Below are 12,621 nucleotides of genomic sequence, written 5' to 3' on the forward strand. Positions count from 1 at the left end.
TTTAGATATTGTCTGGCTCAAAGACAAAATAACTGACTGTGTGCTCCTCATTCCAATTTCACTGGGCTGTTGATTGTACTTTACACCTGGATGGCTGAGTGGTTTAAACTGTTGGAATAAAAATCCAATGAATGCTTTGTTCTTGTGGGTACCATCAGTATTCCTGGACAGAAACTTACTTTGGATGTAATCAAAACATCCCTTCATTCACTTCCAATTAGCTTGGCTCAAATCTGAAAGGAATGACTATGACAAGTTCTTCTACTTTGACTCAGATCTTGTTAGTCTTTTAGAATCACCTGGATGTCAGTGTGTTTAAGGCGTTAGACTCATGATCGAAATTAAAATGTTCTTGTTTGTTCCAAACCTACATCTGGTAGAAAGTTTGATTTGAATGTAATCATGGTTTATTTATATATTGTCTGGCTCAAAGCCAAAAGATCTAACTGTGTGCTCCATATTCCATTTTGACTGGCGCCCTTGATTGTGTGTTAATTACACCAGGATGGCCGAGAGGTTAAGGCGTTGGACTTAAGATCCAATGGACATATGTCCTTGTGGGTTCAAACCCCACTCCTGGTATAATTTCATCTATCATTTGGATGTAATCAATTCTCCTTTCACTCATTTGAAATTTCTTTGGATGAAAGCTGAAAGAATTGACTTTGTTCCCCTTATTCCGCCTTCAAGTATTTATCCTTTAAAAACACAAGATGGCTAAGTGGTTATGGTGTTAGAGTCATTATCAACTTAATTATTCTACTTCTTGCTTCTAAACCACATTCTTGTATTAAGTTTGATTTGCATGTCAACAAGTCTCATTTAGATATTGTCTGGCTCAAAGACAAAATAACTGACTGTGTGCTCCTCATTCCAATTTCACTGGGCTGTTGATTGTACTTTAAACCTGGATGGCTGAGTGGTTTAAACTGTTGGAATAAAAATCCAATGAATGCTATGTTCTTGTGGGTACCAACAGCATTCCTGGAAAAAAAATTACTTTGGATGTAATCAAAACATCCCTTCATTCACTTCCAATTAGCTTGGCTCAAATCTGAAAGGAATGACTATGACAAGTTCTTCTACTTTGACTCAGATCTTGTTAGTCTTTTAGAAACACCTGGATGTCAGTGTGTTTAAGGCATTGGACTCATGATCAAAATTAAAATGTTCTTGTTTGTTCCAAACCTACATCTGGTAGAAAGTTTGATTTGAATGTAATCATGGTTTATTTATATATTGTCTGGCTCAAAGCCAAAAGATCTAACTGTGTGCTCCATATTCCATTTTGACTGGCGCCCTTGATTTTGTGTTAATTACACCAGGATGGCCGAGAGGTTAAGGCGTTGGACTTAAGATCCAATGGACATATGTCCTCGTGGGTTCGAACCCCACTCCTGGTATAAGTTGATCTATCATTTGGATATAATCAATTGTCCTTTCACTCATTTGAAATTTCTTTGGATGAAAGCTGAAAGAAATGACTTTGTTCCCTTTATTCCCTTAAATTAAAATGTTCTTGTTTGTTCCCAACCTACATCTGGTAGAAACTTTGATTTGAATGTAATCATGGTTTATTTATATATTGTCTGGCTCAAAGCCAAAAGATCTAACTGTGTGCTCCATATTCCATTTTGACTGGCGCCCTTGATTTTGAGTTTATTACACCAGGATGGCCGAGAGGTTAAGGCGTTGGACTTAAGATCCAATGGACATATGTCCTCGTGGGTTCAAAACCCACTCCTGGTATAATTTCATCTATCATTTGGATGTAATCAATTCTACTTTCACTCATTTGAAATTTCTTTGGATGAAAGCTGAAAGAATTGACTTTGTTCCACTTATTCCGCCTTCAAGTATTTATCCTTTAAAAACACAAGATGGCTAAGTGGTTATGGTGTTAGAGTCATTATCAAATTAATTATTCTTCTTCTTGCTTCTAAACCCCATTCTTGTATTAAGTTTGATTTGCATGTCAACAAGTCTCATTTAGATATTGTCTGGCTCAAAGACAAAATAACTGACTGTGTGCTACACATTCCAATTTCACTGGGCTATTGATTGTACTTTACACCTGGATGGCTGAGTGGTTTAAACTGTTGGAATAAAAATCCAATGAATGCTTTGTTCTTGTGGGTACCAACAGTATTCCTGGAAAAAAACTTACTTTGGATGTAATCAAAACATCCCTTCATTCACTTCCAATTAGCTTGGCTCAAATCTGAAAGGAATGACTATGACAAGTTCTTCTACTTTGACTCAGATCTTGTTAGTCTTTTAGAAACACCTGGATGTCAGTGTGTTTAAGGCGTTAGACTCATGATCGAAATTAAAATGTTCTTGTTTGTTCCAAATCTACATTTGGTAGAAGGTTTGATTTGAATGTAATCATGGTTTATTTATATATTGTCTGGCTCAAAGCCAAAAGATCTAACTGTGTGCTCCATATTCCATTTTGACTGGCACCCTTGATTTTGAGTTTATTACACCAGGATGGCCGAGAGGTTAAGGCGTTGGACTTAAGATCCAATGGACATATGTCCTCGTGGGTTCGAACCCCACTCCTGGTATGAGTTCATCTATCATTTGGATGTAATAAATTGTCCTTTCACTCATTTGAAATTTCTTTGGATGAAAGCTGAAAGAATTGACTTTGTTCCCCTTATTCCCTTAAATTAAAATGTTCTTGTTTGTTCCAAACCTACATCTGGTAGAAAGTTTGATTTGAATGTAATCATGGTTTATTTATATATTGTCTGGCTCAAAGCCAAAAGATCTAACTGTGTGCTCCATATTCCATTTTGACTGGCGCCCTTGATTTTGAGTTTATTACACCAGGATGGCCGAGAAGTTAAGGTGTTGGACTTAAGAGCCAATGGACATATGTCCTCGTGGGTTCAAACCCCACTCCTGGTATAATTTCATCAATCATTTGGATATAATCAATTCTACTTTCACTCATTTGAAATTTCTTTGGATGAAAGCTGAAAGAATTGACTTTGTTCCCCTTATTCCGCCTTCAAGTATTTATCCTTTAAAAACACAAGATGGCTAAGTGTATTTATGGTGTTAGAGTCATTATCAACTTAATTCTTCTTCTTCTTGCTTCTAAACCACATTCTTGTATTAAGTTTGATTTGCATGTCAACAAGTCTCATTTAGATATTGTCTGGCTCAAAGACAAAATAACTGACTGTGTGCTCCTCATTCCAATTTCACTGGGCTGTTGATTGTACTTTACACCTGGATGGCTGAGTGGTTTAAACTGTTGGAATAAAAATCCAATGAATGCTATGTTCTTGTGGGTACCAACAGCATTCCTGGAAAAAAACTTACTTTGGATGTAATCAAAACATCCTTTCATTCAATTCCAATTAGCTTGGCTCAAATCTGAAAGGAATGACTATGACAAGTTCTTCTACTTTGACTCAGATCTTGTTAGTCTTTTAGAAACACCTGGATGTCAGTGTGCTTAAGGCGTTAGACTCATGATCGAAATTAAAATGTTCTTGTTTGTTCCAAACCTACATCTGGTAGAAGGTTTGATTTGAATGTAATCATGGTTTATTTATATATTGTCTGGCTCAAAGCCAAAAGATCTAACTGTGTGCTCCATATTCCATTTTGACTGGCGCCCTTGATTTTGAGTTTATTACACCAGGATGGCCGAGAAGTTAAGGCGTTGGACTTAAGATCCAATGGACATATGTCCTCGTGGGTTCAAACCCCACTCCTGGTATAAGTTCATCTATCATTTGGATGTAATAAATTGTCCTTTCACTCATTTGAAATTTCTTTGGATGAAAGCTGAAAGAATTGACTTTGTTCCCCTTATTCCCTTAAATTAAAATGTTCTTGTTTGTTCCAAACCTACATCTGGTAGAAAGTTTGATTTGAATGTAATCATGGTTTATTTATATATTGTCTGGCTCAAAGCCAAAAGATCTAACTGTGTGCTCCATATTCCATTTTGACTGGCGCCTTTGATTTTGAGTTTATTACACCAGGATGGCCGAGAGGTTAAGGCGTTGGACTTAAGATCCAATGGACATATGTCCTCGTGGGTTCAAACCCCACTCCTGGTATAATTTCATCTATCATTTGGATTTAATAAATTGTCCTTTCACTCATTTGAAATTTCTTTGGATGAAAGCTGAAAGAATTGACTTTGTTCCCCTTATTCCGCCTTCAAGTATTTATCCTTTAAAAACACAAGATGGCTAAGTGGTTATGGTGTTAGAGTCATTATCAACTTAATTATTCTTCTTCTTGCTTCTAAACCCCATTCTTGTATTAAGTTTGATTTGCATGTCAACAAGTCTCATTTAGATATTGTCTGGCTCAAAGTCAAAATAACTGACTGTGTGCTCCTCATTCCAATTTCACTGGGCTGTTGATTGTACTTTACACCTGGATGGCTGAGTGGTTTAAACTGTTGGAATAAAAATCCAATGAATGCTTTGTTCTTGTGGGTACCAACAGTATTCCTGGAAAAAAACTTACTTTGGATGTAATCAAAACATCCCTTCATTCACTTCCAATTAGCTTGGCTCAAATCTGAAAGGAATGACTATGACAAGTTCTTCTACTTTGACTCAGATCTTGTTAGTCTTTTAGAAACACCTGGATGTCAGTGTGTTTAAGGCGTTAGACTCATGATCGAAATTAAAATGTTCTTGTTTGTTCCAAACCTACATCTGGTAGAACGTTTGATTTGAATGTAATCACGGTTTATTTATAGATTGTCTGGCTCAAAGCCAAAAGATCTAACTGTGTGCTCCATATTCCATTTTGACTGGCGCCCTTGATTTTGTGTCAATTACACCAGGATGGCCGAGAGGTTAAGGCGTTGGACTTAAGATCCAATGGACATATGTCCTCGTGGGTTCAAACCCCACTCCTGGTATAATTTCATCTATCATTTGGATGTAATCAATTCTACTTTCACTCATTTGAAATTTCTTTGGATGAAAGCTGAAAGAATTGACTTTGTTCCCCTTATTCCGCCTTCAAGTATTTATCCTTTAAAAACACAAGATGGCTAAGTGGTTATGGTGTTAGAGTCATTATCAACTTAATTATTCTTCGTCTTGCTTCTAAACCCCATTTTTGTATTAAGTTTGATTTGCATGTCAACAAGTCTCATTTAGATATTGTCTGGCTCAAAGACAAAATAACTGACTGTGTGCTCCTCATTCCAATTTCACTGGGCTGTTGATTGTACTTTACACCTGGATGGCTGAGTGGTTTAAACTGTTGGAATAAAAATCCAATGAATGCTATGTTCTTGTGGGTACCAACAGCATTCCTGGAAAAAAAACTTACTTTGGATGTAATCAAAACATCCTTTCATTCACTTCCAATTAGCTTGGCTCAAATCTGAAAGGAATGACTATGACAAGTTCTTCTACTTTGACTCAGATCTTGTTAGTCTTTTAGAAACACCTGGATGTCAGTGTGTTTAAGGCGTTAGACTCATGATCGAAATTAAAATGTTCTTGTTTGTTCCAAACCTACATCTGGTAGAAAGTTTGATTTGAATGTAATCATGGTTTATTTATATATTGTCTGGCTCAAAGCCAAAAGATCTAACTGTGTGCTCCATATTCCATTTTGACTGGCACCCTTGATTTTGAGTTTATTACACCAGGATGGCCGAGAAGTTAAGGCGTTGGACTTAAGATCCAATGGACATATGTCCTCGTGGGTTCAAACCCCACTCCTGGTATAAGTTCATCTATCATTTGGATGTAATAAATTGTCCTTTCACTCATTTGAAATTTCTTTGGATGAAAGCTGAAAGAATTGACTTTGTTCCCCTTATTCCCTTAAATTAAAATGTTCTTGTTTGTTCCAAACCTACATCTGGTAGAAAGTTTGATTTGAATGTAATCATGGTTTATTTATATATTGTCTGTCTCAAAGCCAAAAGATCTAACTGTGTGCTCCATATTCCATTTTGACTGGCGCCCTTGTTTTTGAGTTTATTACACCAGGATGGCCGAGAAGTTAAGGCGTTGGACTTAAGATCCAATGGACATATGTCCTCGTGGGTTCAAACCCCACTCCTGGTATAATTTCATCTATCATTTGGATGTAATAAATTGTCCTTTCACTCATTTGAAATTTATTTGGATGAAAGCTGAAAGAATTGACTTTGTTCCCCTTATTCCGCCTTCAAGTATTTATCCTTTAAAAACACAAGATGGCTAAGTGGTTATGGTGTTAGAGTCATTATCAACTTAATTATTCTTCTTCTTGCTTATTAAACCCCATTCTTGTATTAAGTTTGATTTGCATGTCAACAAGTCTCATTTAGATATTGTCTGGCTCAAAGACAAAATAACTGACTGTGTGCTCCTCATTCCAATTTCACTGGGCTGTTGATTGTACTTTACACCTGGATGGCTGAGTGGTTTATACTGTTGGAATAAAAATCCAATGAATGCTTTGTTCTTGTGGGTACCAACAGTATTCCTGGAAAAAAAATTACTTTGGATGTAGTCAAAACATCCCTTCATTCACTTCCAATTAGCTTGGCTCAAATCTGAAAGGAATGACTATGACAAGTTCTTCTACTTTGACTCATATCTTGTTAGTCTTTTAGAAACACCTGGATGTCAGTGTGTTTAAGGCGTTAGACTCATGATCGAAATTAAAATGTTCTTGTTTGTTCCAAATCTACATTTGGTAGAAGGTTTGATTTGAATGTAATCATGGTTTATTTATATATTGTCTGGCTCAAAGCCAAAAGATCTAACTGTGTGCTCCATATTCCATTTTGACTGGCACCCTTGATTTTGAGTTTATTACACCAGGATGGCCGAGAGGTTAAGGCGTTGGACTTAAGATCCAATGGACATATGTCCTCGTGGGTTCAAACCCCACTCCTGGTATAATTTCATCTATCATTTGGATGTAATAAATTGTCCTTTCACTCATTTGAAATTTCTTTGGATGAAAGCTGAAAGAATTGACTTTGTTCCCCTTATTCCCTTAAATTAAAATGTTCTTGTTTGTTCCAAACCTACATCTGGAAACACCATAGAAAGTTTGATTTGAATGTAATCATGGTTTATTTATATATTGTCTGGCTCAAAGCCAAAAGATCTAACTGTGTGCTCCATATTCCATTTTGACTGGCACCCTTGATTTTGAGTTTATTACACCAGGATGGCCGAGAGGTTAAGGCGTTGGACTTAAGATCCAATGGACATATGTCCTCGTGGGTTCAAACCCCACTCCTGGTATAATTTCATCTATCATTTGGATGTAATAAATTGTCCTTTCACTCATTTGAAATTTCTTTGGATGAAAGCTGAAAGAATTGACTTTGTTCCCCTTATTCCCTTAAATTAAAATGTTCTTGTTTGTTCCAAACCTACATCTGGTAGAAAGTTTGATTTGAATGTAATCATGGTTTATTTATATATTGTCTGGCTCAAAGCCAAAAGATCTAACTGTGTGCTCCATATTCCATTTTGACTGGCGCCCTTGATTTTGTGTTTATTACACCAGGATGGCCGAGAAGTTAAGTCGTTGGACTTAAGATCCAATGGACGTATGTCCTCGTGAGTTCAAACCCCACTCCTGGTATAATTTCATCTATCATTTGGATGTAATCAATTCTACTTTCACTCATTTGAAATTTATTTGGATGAAAGCTGAAAGAATTGACTTTGTTCCCCTTATTCCCTTAAATTAAAATGTTCTTGTTTGTTCCAAACCTACATCTGGTAGAAAGTTTGATTTGAATGTAATCATGGTTTATTTATATATTATCTGGCTCAAAGCCAAAAGATCAAACTGTGTGCTACATATTCCATTTTGACTGGCGCCCTTGATTTTGTGTTTATTACACCAGGATGGCCGAGAAGTTAAGGCGTTGGACTTAAGATCCAATGGACATATGTCCTCGTGGGTTCAAACCCCACTCCTGGTATAATTTCATCTATCATTTGGATGTAATAAATTGTCCTTTCACTCATTTGAAATTTCTTTGGATGAAAGCTGAAAGAATTGACTTTGTTCCCCTTATTCCGCCTTCAAGTATTTATCCTTTAAAAACACAAGATGGCTAAGTGGTTATGGTGTTAGAGTCATTATCAACTTAATTATTCTTCTTCTTGCTTCTAAACCCCATTCTTGTATTAAGTTTGATTTGCATGTCAACAAGTCTCATTTAGATATTGTCTGGCTCAAAGACAAAATAACTGACTGTGTGCTCCTCATTCCAATTTCACTGGGCTGTTGATTGTACTTTACACCTGGATGGCTGAGTGGTTTATACTGTTGGAATAAAAATCCAATGAATGCTTTGTTCTTGTGGGTACCAACAGTATTCCTGGAAAAAAATTACTTTGGATGTAGTCAAAACATCCCTTCATTCACTTCCAATTAGCTTGGCTCAAATCTGAAAGGAATGACTATGACAAGTTCTTCTACTTTGACTCATATCTTGTTAGTCTTTTAGAAACACCTGGATGTCAGTGTGTTTAAGGCGTTAGACTCATGATCGAAATTAAAATGTTCTTGTTTGTTCCAAATCTACATTTGGTAGAAGGTTTGATTTGAATGTAATCATGGTTTATTTATATATTGTCTGGCTCAAAGCCAAAAGATCTAACTGTGTGCTCCATATTCCATTTTGACTGGCACCCTTGATTTTGAGTTTATTACACCAGGATGGCCGAGAGGTTAAGGCGTTGGACTTAAGATCCAATGGACATATGTCCTCGTGGGTTCGAACCCCACTCCTGGTATAAGTTCATCTATCATTTGGATGTAATAAATTGTCCTTTCACTCATTTGAAATTTCTTTGGATGAAAGCTGAAAGAATTGACTTTGTTCCCCTTATTCCCTTAAATTAAAATGTTCTTGTTTGTTCCAAACCTACATCTGGTAGAAAGTTTGATTTGAATGTAATCATGGTTTATTTATATATTGTCTGGCTCAAAGCCAAAAGATCTAACTGTGTGCTCCATATTCCATTTTGACTGGCACCCTTGATTTTGAGTTTATTACACCAGGATGGCCGAGAGGTTAAGGCGTTGGACTTAAGATCCAATGGACATATGTCCTCGTGGGTTCAAACCCCACTCCTGGTATAATTTCATCTATCATTTGGATGTAATAAATTGTCCTTTCACTCATTTGAAATTTCTTTGGATGAAAGCTGAAAGAATTGACTTTGTTCCCCTTATTCCCTTAAATTAAAATGTTCTTGTTTGTTCCAAACCTACATCTGGTAGAAAGTTTGATTTGAATGTAATCATGGTTTATTTATATATTGTCTGGCTCAAAGCCAAAAGATCTAACTGTGTGCTCCATATTCCATTTTGACTGGCGCCCTTGATTTTGTGTTTATTACACCAGGATGGCCGAGAAGTTAAGGCGTTGGACTTAAGATCCAATGGACATATGTCCTCGTGGGTTCAAACCCCACTCCTGGTATAATTTCATCTATCATTTGGATGTAATAAATTGTCCTTTCACTCATTTGAAATTTCTTTGGATGAAAGCTGAAAGAATTGACTTTGTTCCCCTTATTCCGCCTTCAAGTATTTATCCTTTAAAAACACAAGATGGCTAAGTGGTTATGGTGTTAGAGTCATTATCAACTTAATTATTCTTCTTCTTGCTTCTAAACCCCATTCTTGTATTAAGTTTGATTTGCATGTCAACAAGTCTCATTTAGATATTGTCTGGCTCAAAGACAAAATAACTGACTGTGTGCTCCTCATTCCAATTTCACTGGGCTGTTGATTGTACTTTACACCTGGATGGCTGAGTGGTTTATACTGTTGGAATAAAAATCCAATGAATGCTTTGTTCTTGTGGGTACCAACAGTATTCCTGGAAAAAAACTTACTTTGGATGTAGTCAAAACATCCCTTCATTCACTTCCAATTAGCTTGGCTCAAATCTGAAAGGAATGACTATGACAAGTTCTTCTACTTTGACTCATATCTTGTTAGTCTTTTAGAAACACCTGGATGTCAGTGTGTTTAAGGCGTTAGACTCATGATCGAAATTAAAATGTTCTTGTTTGTTCCAAATCTACATTTGGTAGAAGGTTTGATTTGAATGTAATCATGGTTTATTTATATATTGTCTGGCTCAAAGCCAAAAGATCTAACTGTGTGCTCCATATTCCATTTTGACTGGCACCCTTGATTTTGAGTTTATTACACCAGGATGGCCGAGAGGTTAAGGCGTTGGACTTAAGATTCAATGGACATATGTCCTCGTGGGTTCGAACCCCACTCCTGGTATAAGTTCATCTATCATTTGGATGTAATAAATTGTCCTTTCACTCATTTGAAATTTCTTTGGATGAAAGCTGAAAGAATTGACTTTGTTCCCCTTATTCCCTTAAATTAAAATGTTCTTGTTTGTTCCAAACCTACATCTGGTAGAAAGTTTGATTTGAATGTAATCATGGTTTATTTATATATTGTCTGGCTCAAAGCCAAAAGATCTAACTGTGTGCTCCATATTCCATTTTGACTGGCGCCTTTGATTTTGAGTTTATTACACCAGGATGGCTGAGAAGTTAAGGCGTTGGACTTAAGATCCAATGGACATATGTCCTCGTGGGTTCAAACCCCACTCCTGGTATAATTTCATCTATCATTTGGATGTAATAAATTGTCCTTTCACTCATTTGAAATTTCTTTGGATGAAAGCTGAAAGAATTGACTTTGTTCCCCTTATTCCGCCTTCAAGTATTTATCCTTTAAAAACACAAGATGGCTAAGTGGTTATGGTGTTAGAGTCATTATCAACTTAATTATTCTTCTTCTTGCTTCTAAACCCCATTCTTGTATTAAGTTTGATTTGCATGTCAACAAGTCTCATTTAGATATTGTCTGGCTCAAAGACAAAATAACTGACTGTGTGCTCCTCATTCCAATTTCACTGGGCTGTTGATTGTACTTTACACCTGGATGGCTGAGTGGTTTAAACTGTTGGAATAAAAATCCAATGAATGCTTTGTTCTTGTGGGTACCAACAGTATTCCTGGAAAAAAATTACTTTGGATGTAATCAAAACATCCTTTCATTCACTTCAATTAGCTTGGCTCAAATCTGAAAGGAATGACTATGACAAGTTCTTCTACTTTGACTCATATCTTGTTAGTCTTTTAGAAACACCTGGATGTCAGTGTGTTTAAGGCGTTAGACTCATGATCGAAATTAAAATGTTCTTGTTTGTTCCAAACCTACATCTGGTAGAAGGTTTGATTTGAATGTAATCATGGTTTATTTATATATTGTCTGGCTCAAAGCCAAAAGATCTAACTGTGTGCTCCATATTCCATTTTGACTGGCGCCCTTGATTTTGAGTTTATTACACCAGGATGGCCGAGAAGTTAAGGCGTTGGACTTAAGATCCAATGGACATATGTCCTCGTGGGTTCGAACCCCACTCCTGGTATAAGTTCATCTATCATTTGGATGTAATAAATTGTCCTTTCACTCATTTGAAATTTCTTTGGATGAAAGCTGAAAGAATTGACTTTGTTCCCCTTATTCCCTTAAATTAAAATGTTCTTGTTTGTTCCAAACCTACATCTGGTAGAAAGTTTGATTTGAATGTAATCATGGTTTATTTATATATTGTCTGGCTCAAAGCCAAAAGATCTAACTGTGTGCTCCATATTCCATTTTGACTGGCGCCCTTGATTTTGAGTTTATTACACCAGGATGGCCGAGAAGTTAAGGCGTTGGACTTAAGATCCAATGGACATATGTCCTCGTGGGTTCAAACCCCACTCCTGGTATAATTTCATCTATCATTTGGATGTAATAAATTGTCCTTTCACTCATTTGAAATTTCTTTGGATGAAAGCTGAAAGAATTGACTTTGTTCCCCTTATTCCGCCTTCAAGTATTTATCCTTTAAAAACACAAGATGGCTAAGTGGTTATGGTGTTAGAGTCATTATCAACTTAATTATTCTTCTTCTTGCTTCTAAACCCCATTCTTGTATTAAGTTTGATTTGCATGTCAACAAGTCTCATTTAGATATTGTCTGGCTCAAAGACAAAATAACTGACTGTGTGCTCCTCATTCCAATTTCACTGGGCTGTTGATTGTACTTTACACCTGGATGGCTGAGTGGTTTATACTGTTGGAATAAAAATCCAATGAATGCTTTGTTCTTGTGGGTACCAACAGTATTCAAAAAAAATACTTTGGATGTAGTCAAAACATCCCTTCATTCACTTCCAATTAGCTTGGCTCAAATCTGAAAGGAATGACTATGACAAGTTCTTCTACTTTGACTCAGATCTTGTTAGTCTTTTAGAAACACCTGGATGTCAGTGTGTTTAAGGCGTTAGACTCATGATCGAAATTAAAATGTTCTTGTTTGTTCCAAATCTACATTTGGTAGAAGGTTTGATTTGAATGTAATCATGGTTTATTTATATATTGTCCGGCTCAAAGCCAAAAGATCTAACTGTGTGCTCCATATTCCATTTTGACTGGCGCCCTTGATTTTGTGTTAATTACACCAGGATGGCCGAGAGGTTAAGGCGTTGGACTTAAGATCCAATGGACATATGTCCTCGTGGGTTCAAACCCCACTACTGGTATAATTTCATCTATCATTTG

The 12,621-nt window shown here is 36.4% G+C and overlaps 21 non-coding genes across 21 annotated transcripts; all 21 read left to right on the forward strand.

Annotated features, from left to right (window-relative positions):
* The first annotated feature begins 499 nt into the window (after window positions 1-499).
* trnal-uaa (transfer RNA leucine (anticodon UAA)) lies at window positions 500-582 on the forward strand. Its single transcript has one exon. It is a non-coding gene; the product is annotated as a tRNA-Leu (tRNA).
* Window positions 583-1,320: 738 nt separating this feature from the next.
* On the forward strand, window positions 1,321-1,403 carry trnal-uaa (transfer RNA leucine (anticodon UAA)). The gene has a single exon. It is a non-coding gene; the product is annotated as a tRNA-Leu (tRNA).
* Window positions 1,404-1,666: 263 nt separating this feature from the next.
* On the forward strand, window positions 1,667-1,749 carry trnal-uaa (transfer RNA leucine (anticodon UAA)). Its single transcript has one exon. It is a non-coding gene; the product is annotated as a tRNA-Leu (tRNA).
* A 738-nt stretch (window positions 1,750-2,487) lies between these two features.
* trnal-uaa (transfer RNA leucine (anticodon UAA)) lies at window positions 2,488-2,570 on the forward strand. The gene has a single exon. It is a non-coding gene; the product is annotated as a tRNA-Leu (tRNA).
* Window positions 2,571-2,833: 263 nt separating this feature from the next.
* Window positions 2,834-2,916, forward strand: trnal-uaa (transfer RNA leucine (anticodon UAA)). Its single transcript has one exon. It is a non-coding gene; the product is annotated as a tRNA-Leu (tRNA).
* A 740-nt stretch (window positions 2,917-3,656) lies between these two features.
* Window positions 3,657-3,739, forward strand: trnal-uaa (transfer RNA leucine (anticodon UAA)). The gene has a single exon. It is a non-coding gene; the product is annotated as a tRNA-Leu (tRNA).
* Window positions 3,740-4,002: 263 nt separating this feature from the next.
* On the forward strand, window positions 4,003-4,085 carry trnal-uaa (transfer RNA leucine (anticodon UAA)). The gene has a single exon. It is a non-coding gene; the product is annotated as a tRNA-Leu (tRNA).
* A 738-nt stretch (window positions 4,086-4,823) lies between these two features.
* trnal-uaa (transfer RNA leucine (anticodon UAA)) lies at window positions 4,824-4,906 on the forward strand. Its single transcript has one exon. It is a non-coding gene; the product is annotated as a tRNA-Leu (tRNA).
* Window positions 4,907-5,645: 739 nt separating this feature from the next.
* trnal-uaa (transfer RNA leucine (anticodon UAA)) lies at window positions 5,646-5,728 on the forward strand. The gene has a single exon. It is a non-coding gene; the product is annotated as a tRNA-Leu (tRNA).
* Window positions 5,729-5,991: 263 nt separating this feature from the next.
* Window positions 5,992-6,074, forward strand: trnal-uaa (transfer RNA leucine (anticodon UAA)). Its single transcript has one exon. It is a non-coding gene; the product is annotated as a tRNA-Leu (tRNA).
* A 739-nt stretch (window positions 6,075-6,813) lies between these two features.
* trnal-uaa (transfer RNA leucine (anticodon UAA)) lies at window positions 6,814-6,896 on the forward strand. The gene has a single exon. It is a non-coding gene; the product is annotated as a tRNA-Leu (tRNA).
* Window positions 6,897-7,167: 271 nt separating this feature from the next.
* Window positions 7,168-7,250, forward strand: trnal-uaa (transfer RNA leucine (anticodon UAA)). Its single transcript has one exon. It is a non-coding gene; the product is annotated as a tRNA-Leu (tRNA).
* A 609-nt stretch (window positions 7,251-7,859) lies between these two features.
* Window positions 7,860-7,942, forward strand: trnal-uaa (transfer RNA leucine (anticodon UAA)). The gene has a single exon. It is a non-coding gene; the product is annotated as a tRNA-Leu (tRNA).
* Window positions 7,943-8,679: 737 nt separating this feature from the next.
* trnal-uaa (transfer RNA leucine (anticodon UAA)) lies at window positions 8,680-8,762 on the forward strand. The gene has a single exon. It is a non-coding gene; the product is annotated as a tRNA-Leu (tRNA).
* Window positions 8,763-9,025: 263 nt separating this feature from the next.
* trnal-uaa (transfer RNA leucine (anticodon UAA)) lies at window positions 9,026-9,108 on the forward strand. The gene has a single exon. It is a non-coding gene; the product is annotated as a tRNA-Leu (tRNA).
* Window positions 9,109-9,371: 263 nt separating this feature from the next.
* trnal-uaa (transfer RNA leucine (anticodon UAA)) lies at window positions 9,372-9,454 on the forward strand. Its single transcript has one exon. It is a non-coding gene; the product is annotated as a tRNA-Leu (tRNA).
* A 738-nt stretch (window positions 9,455-10,192) lies between these two features.
* Window positions 10,193-10,275, forward strand: trnal-uaa (transfer RNA leucine (anticodon UAA)). The gene has a single exon. It is a non-coding gene; the product is annotated as a tRNA-Leu (tRNA).
* Window positions 10,276-10,538: 263 nt separating this feature from the next.
* On the forward strand, window positions 10,539-10,621 carry trnal-uaa (transfer RNA leucine (anticodon UAA)). The gene has a single exon. It is a non-coding gene; the product is annotated as a tRNA-Leu (tRNA).
* Window positions 10,622-11,357: 736 nt separating this feature from the next.
* trnal-uaa (transfer RNA leucine (anticodon UAA)) lies at window positions 11,358-11,440 on the forward strand. The gene has a single exon. It is a non-coding gene; the product is annotated as a tRNA-Leu (tRNA).
* A 263-nt stretch (window positions 11,441-11,703) lies between these two features.
* Window positions 11,704-11,786, forward strand: trnal-uaa (transfer RNA leucine (anticodon UAA)). Its single transcript has one exon. It is a non-coding gene; the product is annotated as a tRNA-Leu (tRNA).
* Window positions 11,787-12,519: 733 nt separating this feature from the next.
* On the forward strand, window positions 12,520-12,602 carry trnal-uaa (transfer RNA leucine (anticodon UAA)). Its single transcript has one exon. It is a non-coding gene; the product is annotated as a tRNA-Leu (tRNA).
* The last annotated feature ends 19 nt before the right edge of the window (window positions 12,603-12,621 follow it).

The sequence above is a fragment of the Oncorhynchus masou genome, chromosome 13, assembly GCF_036934945.1.
Source record: "Oncorhynchus masou masou isolate Uvic2021 chromosome 13, UVic_Omas_1.1, whole genome shotgun sequence".
In the NCBI taxonomy this organism is placed as follows: domain Eukaryota; kingdom Metazoa; phylum Chordata; class Actinopteri; order Salmoniformes; family Salmonidae; genus Oncorhynchus; species Oncorhynchus masou.